The 11584-nt window shown below is 44.9% G+C and overlaps 1 pseudogene; it reads right to left on the bottom strand.

Moving 5' to 3' along the window:
- Positions 1 to 4592: 4592 nt before the first annotated feature.
- LOC144599109 (uncharacterized) lies at positions 4593 to 7579 on the bottom strand (annotated as a pseudogene).
- Between the last annotated feature and the right edge of the window lie 4005 nt (positions 7580 to 11584).

Raw genomic sequence — 11584 nt, forward strand, 5'->3', positions numbered from 1 at the left:
ATCTGCAACACACGATGCCTCAGAAAAGCCACCAGCGTCCACAAAGACTCTTCACACCCCTGCAACAGTCTGTTTTTTGAACTTCGACCATCGGGCAGACGATACAAGGCCTTCTACGCCCGCACCTCCAGACTCAGGAACAGCTTCATCCTCAGGCCCATAGCTGCTATGAACCGGTCCTGCTGAGCCAGATGGTCACATCGTACAGTGAACCGGCACGGATCTACTTGCACTTTATTCTGTTTTAAAACTGTTCTAATTCGTTTCATTGGGTTGTTTAAATTAATACTGACTAGCTAATTAATTTATTTCATCTTATGGGAGGTGTATTCCCAATCTCGTTGTACCCCTGTACAATGACAATAAAGATATATTGTATTGTAAGGTAGAGCTGTTTAAATCATGTAAGAATATAGTTAAATGCACAGAGTCATATTTTTAGAGTAGAGAATCTAGAATTACAGGGCATAAGTTTAAGGTAAGGAGGGAAAGATTTAAGAGGAATCTGAGGGGCAAATATTTCACACAGAGGCAAGTGGGATTAGGGTAGCTAGGACATCGTTGGCCAGTGTGGGCGAGTTGTGCCGAAGGGCCTGTTTCAAAACTATATGACTCTATGACTCCATGACTCTATAACGAGGACTGTAGGCACATGGAATGATCTTCCAGATGAAATTGTTGTGGCAAATTCAATTACAATATTTAAAAGACGTTTGAACAGGTGCATTGATTGGAAAGCTTTAGGGAAAGGAGGCAAACACGGGCATTTGAGATTAGCTGAGATTTGGAATCTTGGTCATCATGGGCAGTTTGAATAAAGGGCCAGTTTTCATGTTGTATGACTATAACTATGTATGATTAACCATCCCTCAACATCCTCTCAGCTCACACCACCACCAGTCACGTAAATCAGTCTCTGTTGGTCTCCACCATGTCACTGACACTATCTTTGTTCTCTCGAACCCTGACAATACTTTGTAGTTTAAGCTCTGATTTCTATCTATTCTGAGTTCTGACGAAAGGACATTGAACTTCTGATTTCCTCTCCACCCATAATTTCTAACTCTTCTACCTGTAGTATTTTCTGCTTTTATTTAACATATTTAACATCCAATGTAGGTGGAAACAACTCCCTTGTTTACTTTTAAATAGAATCACAATATTCTCCCGGTTTAGCTACATGAGGTGACACATTTCTTTTGGTTTTTACTATGACTGGCTTTCAGCCTGTAAAATTGTTATTTGAGTGTTCTTGATTTTCTTAATGTTATAAATTACGAAACACTGCAGAGACAAGTTTGAGAAATAAGAGCAAGGATTTCTAGACATGCCATTCTTAAGGGCCTGTCCCACTTAGGTGATTTTTTTGGTGACTGCCGGCGACTGTCAAAGTCGTAGCAGATCGCCAAAATTTTCTTGTACCCAACGACAATGACCACGACAATGCCGAGTCAGGTCGAGATTACACCATCATCTGAAACATTGCGAAATTCCCACGCTGTCAATGCTTCTCCGGCGTCCTAATTTTTGCTGAAATCACTGACAAGTCAGTAAGTACTTGAGAGTTTTGAACAATAATATCTTGTGTGGGTTACTTAAAAACCAAGCTTCACTGTAACAAGGCATAAACTGGATTTACTTCCAGTTTACTAATAGCTGTATTAAAAAAATTTTTTTTTAAGTGGTTAAGTGGATTTCTGTGAAAAGTGTGTAGCCATTCTTTGAAAATATATGGGAGATGCATATCTGGTTTCTGGGTTGCATATCTGGGTTGGGAGCCCACTTTAAATGTAATGGCTGATGACCATAAATATCGCAAAAATTCCCACGCTTACCTGACCGTCAAAGTGTCGCCTCCAATCTACCTATCAAATGTCCTGACGGTAAACAAATTGGTTAAACACAAGCATTTTATGGTATTTTCTAATTTGTTTCATTGGGTTGTTTAAATTAATACTGACTAGCTAATTGATTTATTGCAACGTATGGGAGGCGCATTCCCAATCTCATTGTACCCCTGTACAATGACATTAAAGATATATTGTATTGCATTGTATTGTATTGTACTGCTTGATTGTATTGGTGTACAGTTTATCTTTGACTGGATAGCATGCAAACAAATGGTTTTCATTGTACCTCATTACACGTGACAATAATAAATGAATAAACTAAACTAAAGTACACATTGGTGGTTGAAACGTAGAATATAAACTATAATCACATACCATATTTTTTCATCTGCAATTTGTGAGATGTGTCTGTTCAGGAGAGTAAATTACAGCAAAGATCTCATTCCACTGGAGTGGATGCAGAGGAGATAATCAGGATGTTGCCAGGACTGGAAACTCGACCTTTGAGGAAAGATGAAGCTTCCACGGCTACCCTAAGAGGAGATCATTCCTCCATTTGCAAGTATCCCCACCCCTCGATAGTGGGACCAGACCTGAACACGGTGCTTCTTGTCAACTTGGCAAGTGTATTTGCATCATAATGAATATGTTCAATGTGGTTTGCATTGCATCCAAAGTGCAAAACATTTATGAAGCATGTTTCCATCTCATACACACCTGGTAGACACAAAATGCTGGAGTAACTCAGCAGGTAAGGCAGCATCTCAGGAGAGAAGGAATGGGTGACGTTTCGGGTCGAGACCCTTCTTCAGATTGATGTCAGGGGAGGGGGCTGGACAAAGATAGAATGTAGTCGGAGACAGTAAGACTAGTGGGAGAAATATAAGAAAATAACTGCAGATGCTGGTACAAATCGATTTATTCACAAAATGCTGGAGTAACTCAGCAGGTCAGGCAGCATCTCGGGAGAGAAGGAATGGGTGACGTTTCGGGTCGAGACCCTTCTTCAGACTGATGTCAGGGGCTCGAGACCCTTCTTCAGACTGATGTCAGGGGGTCGAGACCCTTCTTCAGACTGATGTCAGGGGGTCGAGACCCTTCAGACTGATGTCAGGGGGTCAAGACCCTTCTTCAGACTGATGTCAGGGAGGCCCGCCGGAAGTTGGAGGAGCAGCACCTCATATTTCGCCTGGGCAGTTTGCAGCCCGGTGGTATGAACGTCGACTTCTCCAACTTTAGATAGCTCCTCTGTCCCTCCCTTCCCCTCCTCCATCCCAGATCTCCCTCTATCTTCCTGTCTCCACCTATATCCTTCCTTTGTCCCGCCCCCCTGACATCAGTCTGAAGAAGGGTCTCGACCCGAAACGTCACCCATTCCTTCTCTCCCGAGATGCTGCCTGACCTGCTGAGTTACTCCAGCATTTTGTGAATAAATAGACTAGTGGGAGAACTGGGAAGGGGGAGGGGATGGAGAGAGAAAGCAAGGGCTATCTGAAGTTGGAGAAGTCAATGTTAAGTTGGAGAAGTCAATGTACACTGTTGGGGTGTAATCTACCCAAGCGAAATATGAGGTGCTGTACCTCCAATTTGTGCTGGGCCTCACTCTGACAATGGCGGAGGCCCAGGACAGAAAGGTTAGTACAAAACATTTATGAAGCATGTTTCCATCTCATACACACCTGGTAGACACAAAATGCTGGAGTAACTCAGCGGGTAAGGCAGCATCTCAGGGGAGAAGGAATGGGTGGCGTTTCTGGTCGAGACCCTTCTTCAGATTGATGTCAGGGGAGGGGGCGGGACAAAGGTAGGATGCAGTAGGAGACAGGAGGACATTGGGAGAACTGGGAAGGGGAGGGGAAAGAGAGGGACAGAGGAAATATCGGAAGTTGGAGAAGTCAATGTTCATAACGCTGGGGTGTAAACTGCCTAAGCGAAATATGAGATGCTGTTCCGCCAATTTGCACTGGGCCTCACTATGACAATGGAGAAGGCCCATGACAGAAAGGTCAGACTGGGAGTGGGAGGGGGAGGTGAAGTGCTAAGCCACTGGGAGATCAGTTTGGTTAAGGTGGACTGAGCGAAGGTGTTGAACAAAACATTCGCCGAGCCTGCGTTTGGTCTCGCCGATGTAGAGAAGTTGACGTCTGGAACAGGGGATACAATAGATGAGGTTGGAGGAGGTGCAGGTGAACCTCTGCCTCACCTGGAAAGACTGTTTGGGTCCTTGAATGAAGTTGAGGGGGGAGGTAAAGGTTGCAGGGTAAAGTACCTGGGAAGGGGTTGGTTTGGGTGGGAAGGGACGAGTAGGCCAGTGAGTTACGGAGGGAACAGTCTCTGCGGAAAGCAGAAACGGGTGGAGATGGGAAGATGTGGCCAGTAGTGGGATCCCGTTGGAGGTGACGGAAATGTTGGAGGATAATTTGTTGTATACGACAGCTGATGGGGTGGAAGGTGAGGAAAAGGGGGACTCTATCCTTGTTACGAATGGGGAGAGGGGGAGCAAGAGCGGAGCTGTGGGATATAGAGGAGACCCTAGTGAGAGCCTCATCTATAATGGCTTTCTGAAAATCTAAGTAAACAACATTTATTGACTCTCCCTTGTCTGTCCTGCTCTTTACTTCTTCAAAGAATTCCAGCAAATTTGTCAAACAAGACCTCACCTTCACAAACCTATGCTGACTTTGGCCTATTTTATCGTGAACTTATAAGTACTCCGTAAGCTCATCCTTTATCTTCTTCTTCTTAAGCCCTTGGCTCCTCTGGGGAGCATAGGCCATTGACAAATGTCCTCCACCTCACTCGGTTGTTGGCGGTTCTTTCGAGATCTCCCCAGTTGAGCCCACTCCTAGACATTTCTGCCTGGACACCTCTTCTCCAGCTGTTCCTGGGGCGACCTCTTTTCCTTTTTCTTTGGGGGTTCCATTTCAGGACTTGTCGGATGATGTTTGTGGCAGGTTTTCTGAGGGTGTGTCCAATCCAACTCCATTTTCTCTTTCGAATTTGTAAGTCAATGGGATCCTGGCTTGTTCTTTCCCACAGGTCCACATTGCTTACTTTGTCTCTCCTCCAGATGTTTAGTATTCTCCTGAGGCAGGTGTTAATGAATGTTTGTAGCCTGTTTGTTGTGTGTTTTGTTGTTTTCCATGTCTCTGATCCATACAGCATTACCTGCTTCACATTTGAATTAAACATGCGTATTTTGGTATTGATTGAGATGTATTTTGAACTCCAGATCTTCCTGAGCATTTTAAACACCACCCTAGCCTTATTGCTTCTGCTTTTTATGTCTGCATCTGCCCCTCTGGTGGTGTCCACAACACTGCCTAGGTCTGTGAATGTTTCTACCTCCTCCAGGGCAATGCTGTGCATGAGGATAGGGTTGCTGGTTCTGGAGTGGATCTTCATCACCTGTGTCTTTGCTGTTTGGGTGTAAGACCAAGTTTTGTTGCAGCTTGTAAGAGTCTGTCCGTCTTCTTCTGCATTTGTATCTGTGTGTGTGAAAGGAGAGCTATGTCGTCTGCAAAGTCAAGGTCATCTAGCTGTTCCCACATTGTCCACTGAATTCCATTTCTTTTCCCTTCAGTTGTTTCCATCATAATCCAGTCAATTGCCAGGAGGAACAGGAATGGTGAAGGTAGAAATCCCTGCTTGACGCCCGTCTTGACGCTAAAGCTCTGGGAGAGCTGGCCTGTATGCATAGCTTTGCATGAGGTTCCATCATACGAATTCTTGATTAAGTTTATGATCTTGGTGGGAATTCCATAGTGGTCCATTAGGCGCCATAGTGTTGTCCTGTCTAAGCTGTCAAACGCTTTCTCAAAGTCGATGAAGTTGATGTACAGGGACGTGTTCCATTCAATAGACTGTTCAATGATGATGCGTAGTGTTGCTATGTGGTCTGTGCATGAGCGATCCTTCCTGAATCCTGCTTGCTGGTCCCATAGCCTCTTGTCTACAGCTTCCTGAAGACGGTTGAGGATGATCCGGTTGAGAATTTTACTGGGTACAGAAAGTAGGGTGATCCCTCGGTAGTTGTTACATTTTCTTAGGTCACCTTTTTTTGGCAGTTTCACAATGTATCCCTCTGCCCATTCAGTGGGTGCCTTTTCCTATTCCCAAATTCTCCCAAAGAAGCCGTAGAGCATGTGTTGGTGAGTCTATATCTACTTTAAGGACTTCAGGTGGAATATTGTCATGGCCAGCTGCCTTGTCAGTTTTCAATTGCTTGAGTGCAGCCTTTATTTCTGATTTTTTTGGTCTTTCACACTTAATATGTAGTGGTATCCTGGTTTTGGGAATATGTGGCTGTACTGCCGGTGGTGGCCTGTTAAGACTTCTTCGAAATGCTCTACCCATCTTTCGAGCTGCGCCTCCTGGGTTGGAAGCAGTTGGCCGTTCTTGTCTGTAATTGGTTTATTACTGTGCAGGTATGTCCCGGATAATTTTCGTGTAATGGTATACAACTACCTCATGTTCCTTTGAGTCACCGCAATTTCTGCCTCTTTGACTAGCCTCTCCACCAGTGTTCTCTTGTCCCTCCTGATGTTCTTTTGCACTTCTTTGTGGCATCTGTTGTACTCCTTTTGGGCCAAAGCCTTTTCAGCTCTTGTTCTTGAGTTGTTCACCTTCTCTTAGAACTTTCTCCTCTGTTGGATTGTGTTGAGGGTTTCTGGTATTATCCACTCCTTGTGCTTTTGGGTCCTTCTCCCTAGGGCCTCCTCAGTGGTTGAGCTCCAAGCAGTTTTTAGGTGTTCCCACTTCTCATCTATTGTCCATCCTTCCTTCCTCCTCAGCTGTAGCTCTGTATTTTCCCTTGCGAGGATATCCTTGAACTTCTTCACCACTTGAGCACTGCTGAGGTATTCAGTCTCCTCAGCCTTAGCTTGAATTGCCCTACCAGGTGGTGGTGGTGGTCTGAAGCTGCATCTGCTCCTCTTCTTGCTCTGACATCTTCCATGTACCTTCTGAACTTTTTACAGATACAAATGTGGTCAATTTGATTTTATGTGACATGATCTGGTGACACCCAAGTTGTTTTGTGGATTGTTTTATGGTGGAATACACTTCCCCCAATCACTAGGTTATTGTTAACACAGGTCCCAGCAAACATTTTGCCATTTTCATTCATATTCCCCACTCCATGTTTTCCCATTCCCTCGTATTGGTCTCCAATCCTTGCGTTGAAGTCACCCATCAGGACAATGAGATTTCTGGCTGCAATACTACCAAGTAGGTGGTTCAAGCTGTCATAGAACCTGTCTTTGACCTCCTCCTCTGCATCGTTGGTGGGTGCATAACATTGGATTATGTGGGCTTTCACTCTCTTGTTGTTGATTTTGAAGGTTGTGGAGAAGAGGCGAGAGCTGATGGGTTTCCATGTTGTTAGAGCCTTTCTAGTGTCCTTCGACATTATTATGGCCACTCCCTCTGTATCTTTCGCTCTCTCATCTTCCTTTCCGGAGTATTGGCCAATTGGCCAATTTGATTTCCCCTGACTGTGCCCATCTTGTTTCTGCCAAGCCCAGGACTGAGAGATTGTAGCGCACCATTTCATTGGCAACCGTTGCAGCCTTGCCAGCCTGGAACATGGTTTGGATGTTCCATGTCCCCACAAGGATGGATTTCTTTGGCGTCAGAAGGTGTGTCAGCTTCCCAGCGCCCTTGCGGGTTTGGCTGGGAAGCGTCATGTTCTCCGTCGCTGGCACACCTTCTTCAACCAAGTGTGTCATTTCGTTTTTATTCATCAATGTTTCTGTAACTCACACTTTTTTCCAGGGTGGGGTAGTTAACCCCACGCCGAACCCCAACTTGGAGGACCAGGGACTGCTTCGTCTGCCTCCTCGCCCGTGATCTGTCCGGTTTGGTTGAATCTGCCAGGGATATAAAAACCCATCCGGCATAGCTCACAGGATCACTGGAGTACGCAAGCCTCTCCACCACGTCAAGGTTGCAGTCCAGGAGAAGCTCATCCTTTATAATGGAGTCTGAAATCTTCCCAAACACCAAAGTCAGACTATCATTCCCACTATTCGGCCCTGCTCCCTTTTTGTGCAGTGGGGTAATATTAGGAATGTTCCAATCTCCTGGGACCACTCCTGACTCTAGTGAGTCCTGAAATATCACTATCAATGTCTCCACAATCCCTAAAGCCACCTCTTTCAGAACCCTAGGGTGCAGTCCATCCGACCCAGGTGACTTATCCACCTTTAGCTCTTTCAGCTTCCCATGATAATAGCCACTCCACTAACTTCCACCCCTGACTCTCTTGAATTTCTGGCATGTTGCTGATGTCTTCCACTGTGAAGCTTAATGTAAAAAAGGTTATTCAACTCCTCTGCCATTTCTTTATTCCCCATTATCACTTCTCGTGCATTATTCTTCAGCGATCCAACTTCTACTCTTGCCTCTTTCTTGCTCTTTTTATAACTGAAGATTCTTTTGCTATCGTCTTTTATACTATTGGCTAGCTTACCTTCGTATTTCTTTTGTTCTCCCAGTATTTTTTTTTGTTACCCCCTGTTGTTCTTTAAAAGCAATTTAAAAGCTCTTTCTATCAATCTCCGCCTTAAAAATACCCAATGACTTGGCCTTCATAGCCATCTGTGGCAATGTATCCCACAGATTCACCACCTTCTGAGGAAAGAAATTCCTCATTTCCTTTCATAAGGTTCGTCCTTTTATTCTGAGGCTGTGCCCTCTGGTCCTAGAATCTCCCATTTGTGTAAACATACTCTTCACATCCACTCCATAGAGGATTTTCACTGTTTGGTAAGCTTCGATGAGGTCCCCCGTCATCATTGTAAATACCAGTGAGTACTGGCCCAGTAAGTACAGGCCCAGTGCTGCAAAACACTCGTTATACGTTAACCCAATCGTACCCGAGATCATTCTTGTAAGCAGCCAGAAAACATTGTGCACATTGGCACAATGGACATAGGTAGGAAAAGGGATGAGTTCTTGCAGAATAAATATAGTGCAAAAGATTAAAAAGCAAGACTTTTTTATTGTTGAGCAAAAGTTAAAATGCATACTTAAAGAGTATTCGTCTCCAGATTACTCCCTGTGCCACATGCTAGTGAAGGTAGGAATGGGGTTGACCTTACTACTTCTATAGGGTATCAGGTGACATGTCAAACAAAATGACTCGAAATCAAGGATCAGTACAACTTAATCTCTTTTATGCATGTATGCTAAACCCTTGTCTCCAGCTACATCTTGTCTCCAGCTACATATCCCCCCTTTTGGTTGATTGAACGTTCAGCAAAACGGATCACACTAAACTTGCCATACGGGAAGTAATCTGTACCTTTGGATAATATTGTACATTTCAGCAGAGTTTCAAATATCATCCCTCAGGCTGATAGTAATGTATTTAATATTCTTAATCTTTCCAGTGTGATTTAGACAATAGACAATAGGTGCAGGAGTAGGCCATTCAGCCCTTCGAGCCAGCACCGCCATTCAATGCGATCATGGCTGATCACTCTCAATCAGTACCCCTTTCCTGCCTTCTCCCCATACCCCCTCACTCCGCTATCCTTAAGAGCTCTATCCAGCTCTCTCTTGAAAGCATCCAACGAACTGGCCTCCACTGCCTTCTGAGGCAGAGAATTCCACACCTTCACCACTCTTTGACTGAAAACGTTCTTCCTCATCTCCGTTCTAAATGGCCTACCCCTTATTCTTAAACTGTGGCCCCTTGTTCTGGACTCCCCCAACATTGGGAACATGTTTCCTGCATCTAATGTGTCCAATCCCCTAATTATCTTATATGTTTCAATAAGATCCCCCCTCATCCTTCTAAATTCCAGTGTATACAAGCCTTAAATCACACTGGAGAGATTAAGAAGTCCTTACAATGGATTATTTCAGTCATCAGCCTTTGGTCCATATCTCTTTGAAGTTGCGATGCCTCTGTTTATAGAAAAGTGAACAAAAAACTACATATGTCAGAAATTCAAAATAAAATCAGAAACTGGTGGAAATCTTTCACAAGTTGGGTGGCTTCTGTGGAGAGAGAAACAACGTTAGTGTTTCACGTCAATGATTGTTCATTGGCATTTTTATTTTCACATTACTAATTCTGATGAAATGTTTTAGACTGAAATGTTGCCGCCTGATCTATGAAAATTATTCGTACCATTTTTTTTCCATTCTTTCCCATGAAGCTCTTCTGTTTCATACATGACCTTGGTCATGTCTACCCTGAGAATCCTAGCTTCCATAATACGATTTAAATCCCATTTTTCCCTTAAATTGACACAAGCTTGTTCATTAACATATATAAAGAGTATGACAGTCCTGTCTGAATGTTGCCATTTAGTCATAAGAGTACGTTCCAATTCATCCTTCTTTTCTGTGGTAAAACATCTTAATTTCCCAGCCATATTCTTTCTCTAATAATGACTATGTTATACCTGGAAAGATTTAAGCCCAAAACATTGTGGCAATTATCACAGTAATGTTGCATCTTTCATGAGTTGATGGCAGTGATTATCAGGACCTCTTCAAACTATTTCACAAAATCTTGATATTGCATCATTTTCTATTTGTCCTCCCTTTCCTTTTACCACACCCTCTCTACAAACTAACACTACCCTGTTTTTCTCCTTTCCCAGTTGTACAGTCTGCCCGCATAAATGTTTATTAAATCGCTGTTTGCTCAGATACCACGGGTCCTGCTGTGAGTTCCCAAGATTTTCATTTGTTACTAGACCAAACCTCCCTTGCATTGGTGCAGCATCCTCTCCTCCCCCCTCCTCCCCCTCCCCTACCCCCCTCCAACTCTCCCCTCCCCCTCTCCCCCCCCCCCCCCCAACAAACAAACAAGAGTTTTAGTATATAGATTTCAGACTTGCAGCATCTGCTTTTGCTTCAGCATTTTGATTTTCATTCTTTGTTACTTCATATCTGATTACCTATTTGAGAAGGGTCTCGACCCGAAACGTCACCCATTCCTTCTCTCCCGAGATGCTGCCTGACCTGCTGAGTTACTCCAGCATTTTGTGAATAAATCGATTTGTACCAGCATCTGCAGTTATTTTCTTATTTGCATCATTCTTTTCTTTTAACAGTGAATTATTCCTGTTTCCACCAGATCATATTCTTTTGTCTTTTTCTGTCATCAGCCTTTGGTCCGTACCTCTTTGAAGTTGTGATGCCCCTGTTTATAGAAAAGTGAATAAGAAAACTACAGATGTCAGAAATTCAAAATAAAAACAGAAAATGGTGGAAATCTTTCACAAGTTGGGCGGCTTCTATTGAGAGAGAAACAACGCCAATGAACTCTTGATGGCCCGTCAGCCGGCCCTCGACGTGCTGGAAGTCCCTCCGACGACCGACGACGATCTGCAGGCAGGGGCCTCGATCGCCCGCATCTCCACCGCTCCTCGACGTCCTTCGTGGCGGGACCCGGCTGCAGCAGCACACCCAGCCGGCAGCACGTCTTTCCCGCGCAGCCGGCCGGCAGTTCCTCCGCAACCCACCGGAGGTCGCTGGTGGTCGGACACGGCTGCAGCAGCACACACAGCCGGCAGTTCCTCCGCACGCCACCAGAGGTCGCTGGTGGTCGGACCCGGCTGCAACAGCACACCCAGCCGGCAGCACGTCTTTCCCGCGCAGCCGGCCGGCAGTTCCTCCGCATGCCACCAGAGGTCGCTGGTGGTCGAACCCGGCTGCAGCGTGCAGCCTGCCGGCAGTTCCTCCACACACCACCGGAGGTCGCTGGTGGTCGG

Source organism: Rhinoraja longicauda, chromosome 13, assembly GCF_053455715.1.
Source record: "Rhinoraja longicauda isolate Sanriku21f chromosome 13, sRhiLon1.1, whole genome shotgun sequence".
NCBI lineage: Eukaryota > Metazoa > Chordata > Chondrichthyes > Rajiformes > Arhynchobatidae > Rhinoraja > Rhinoraja longicauda.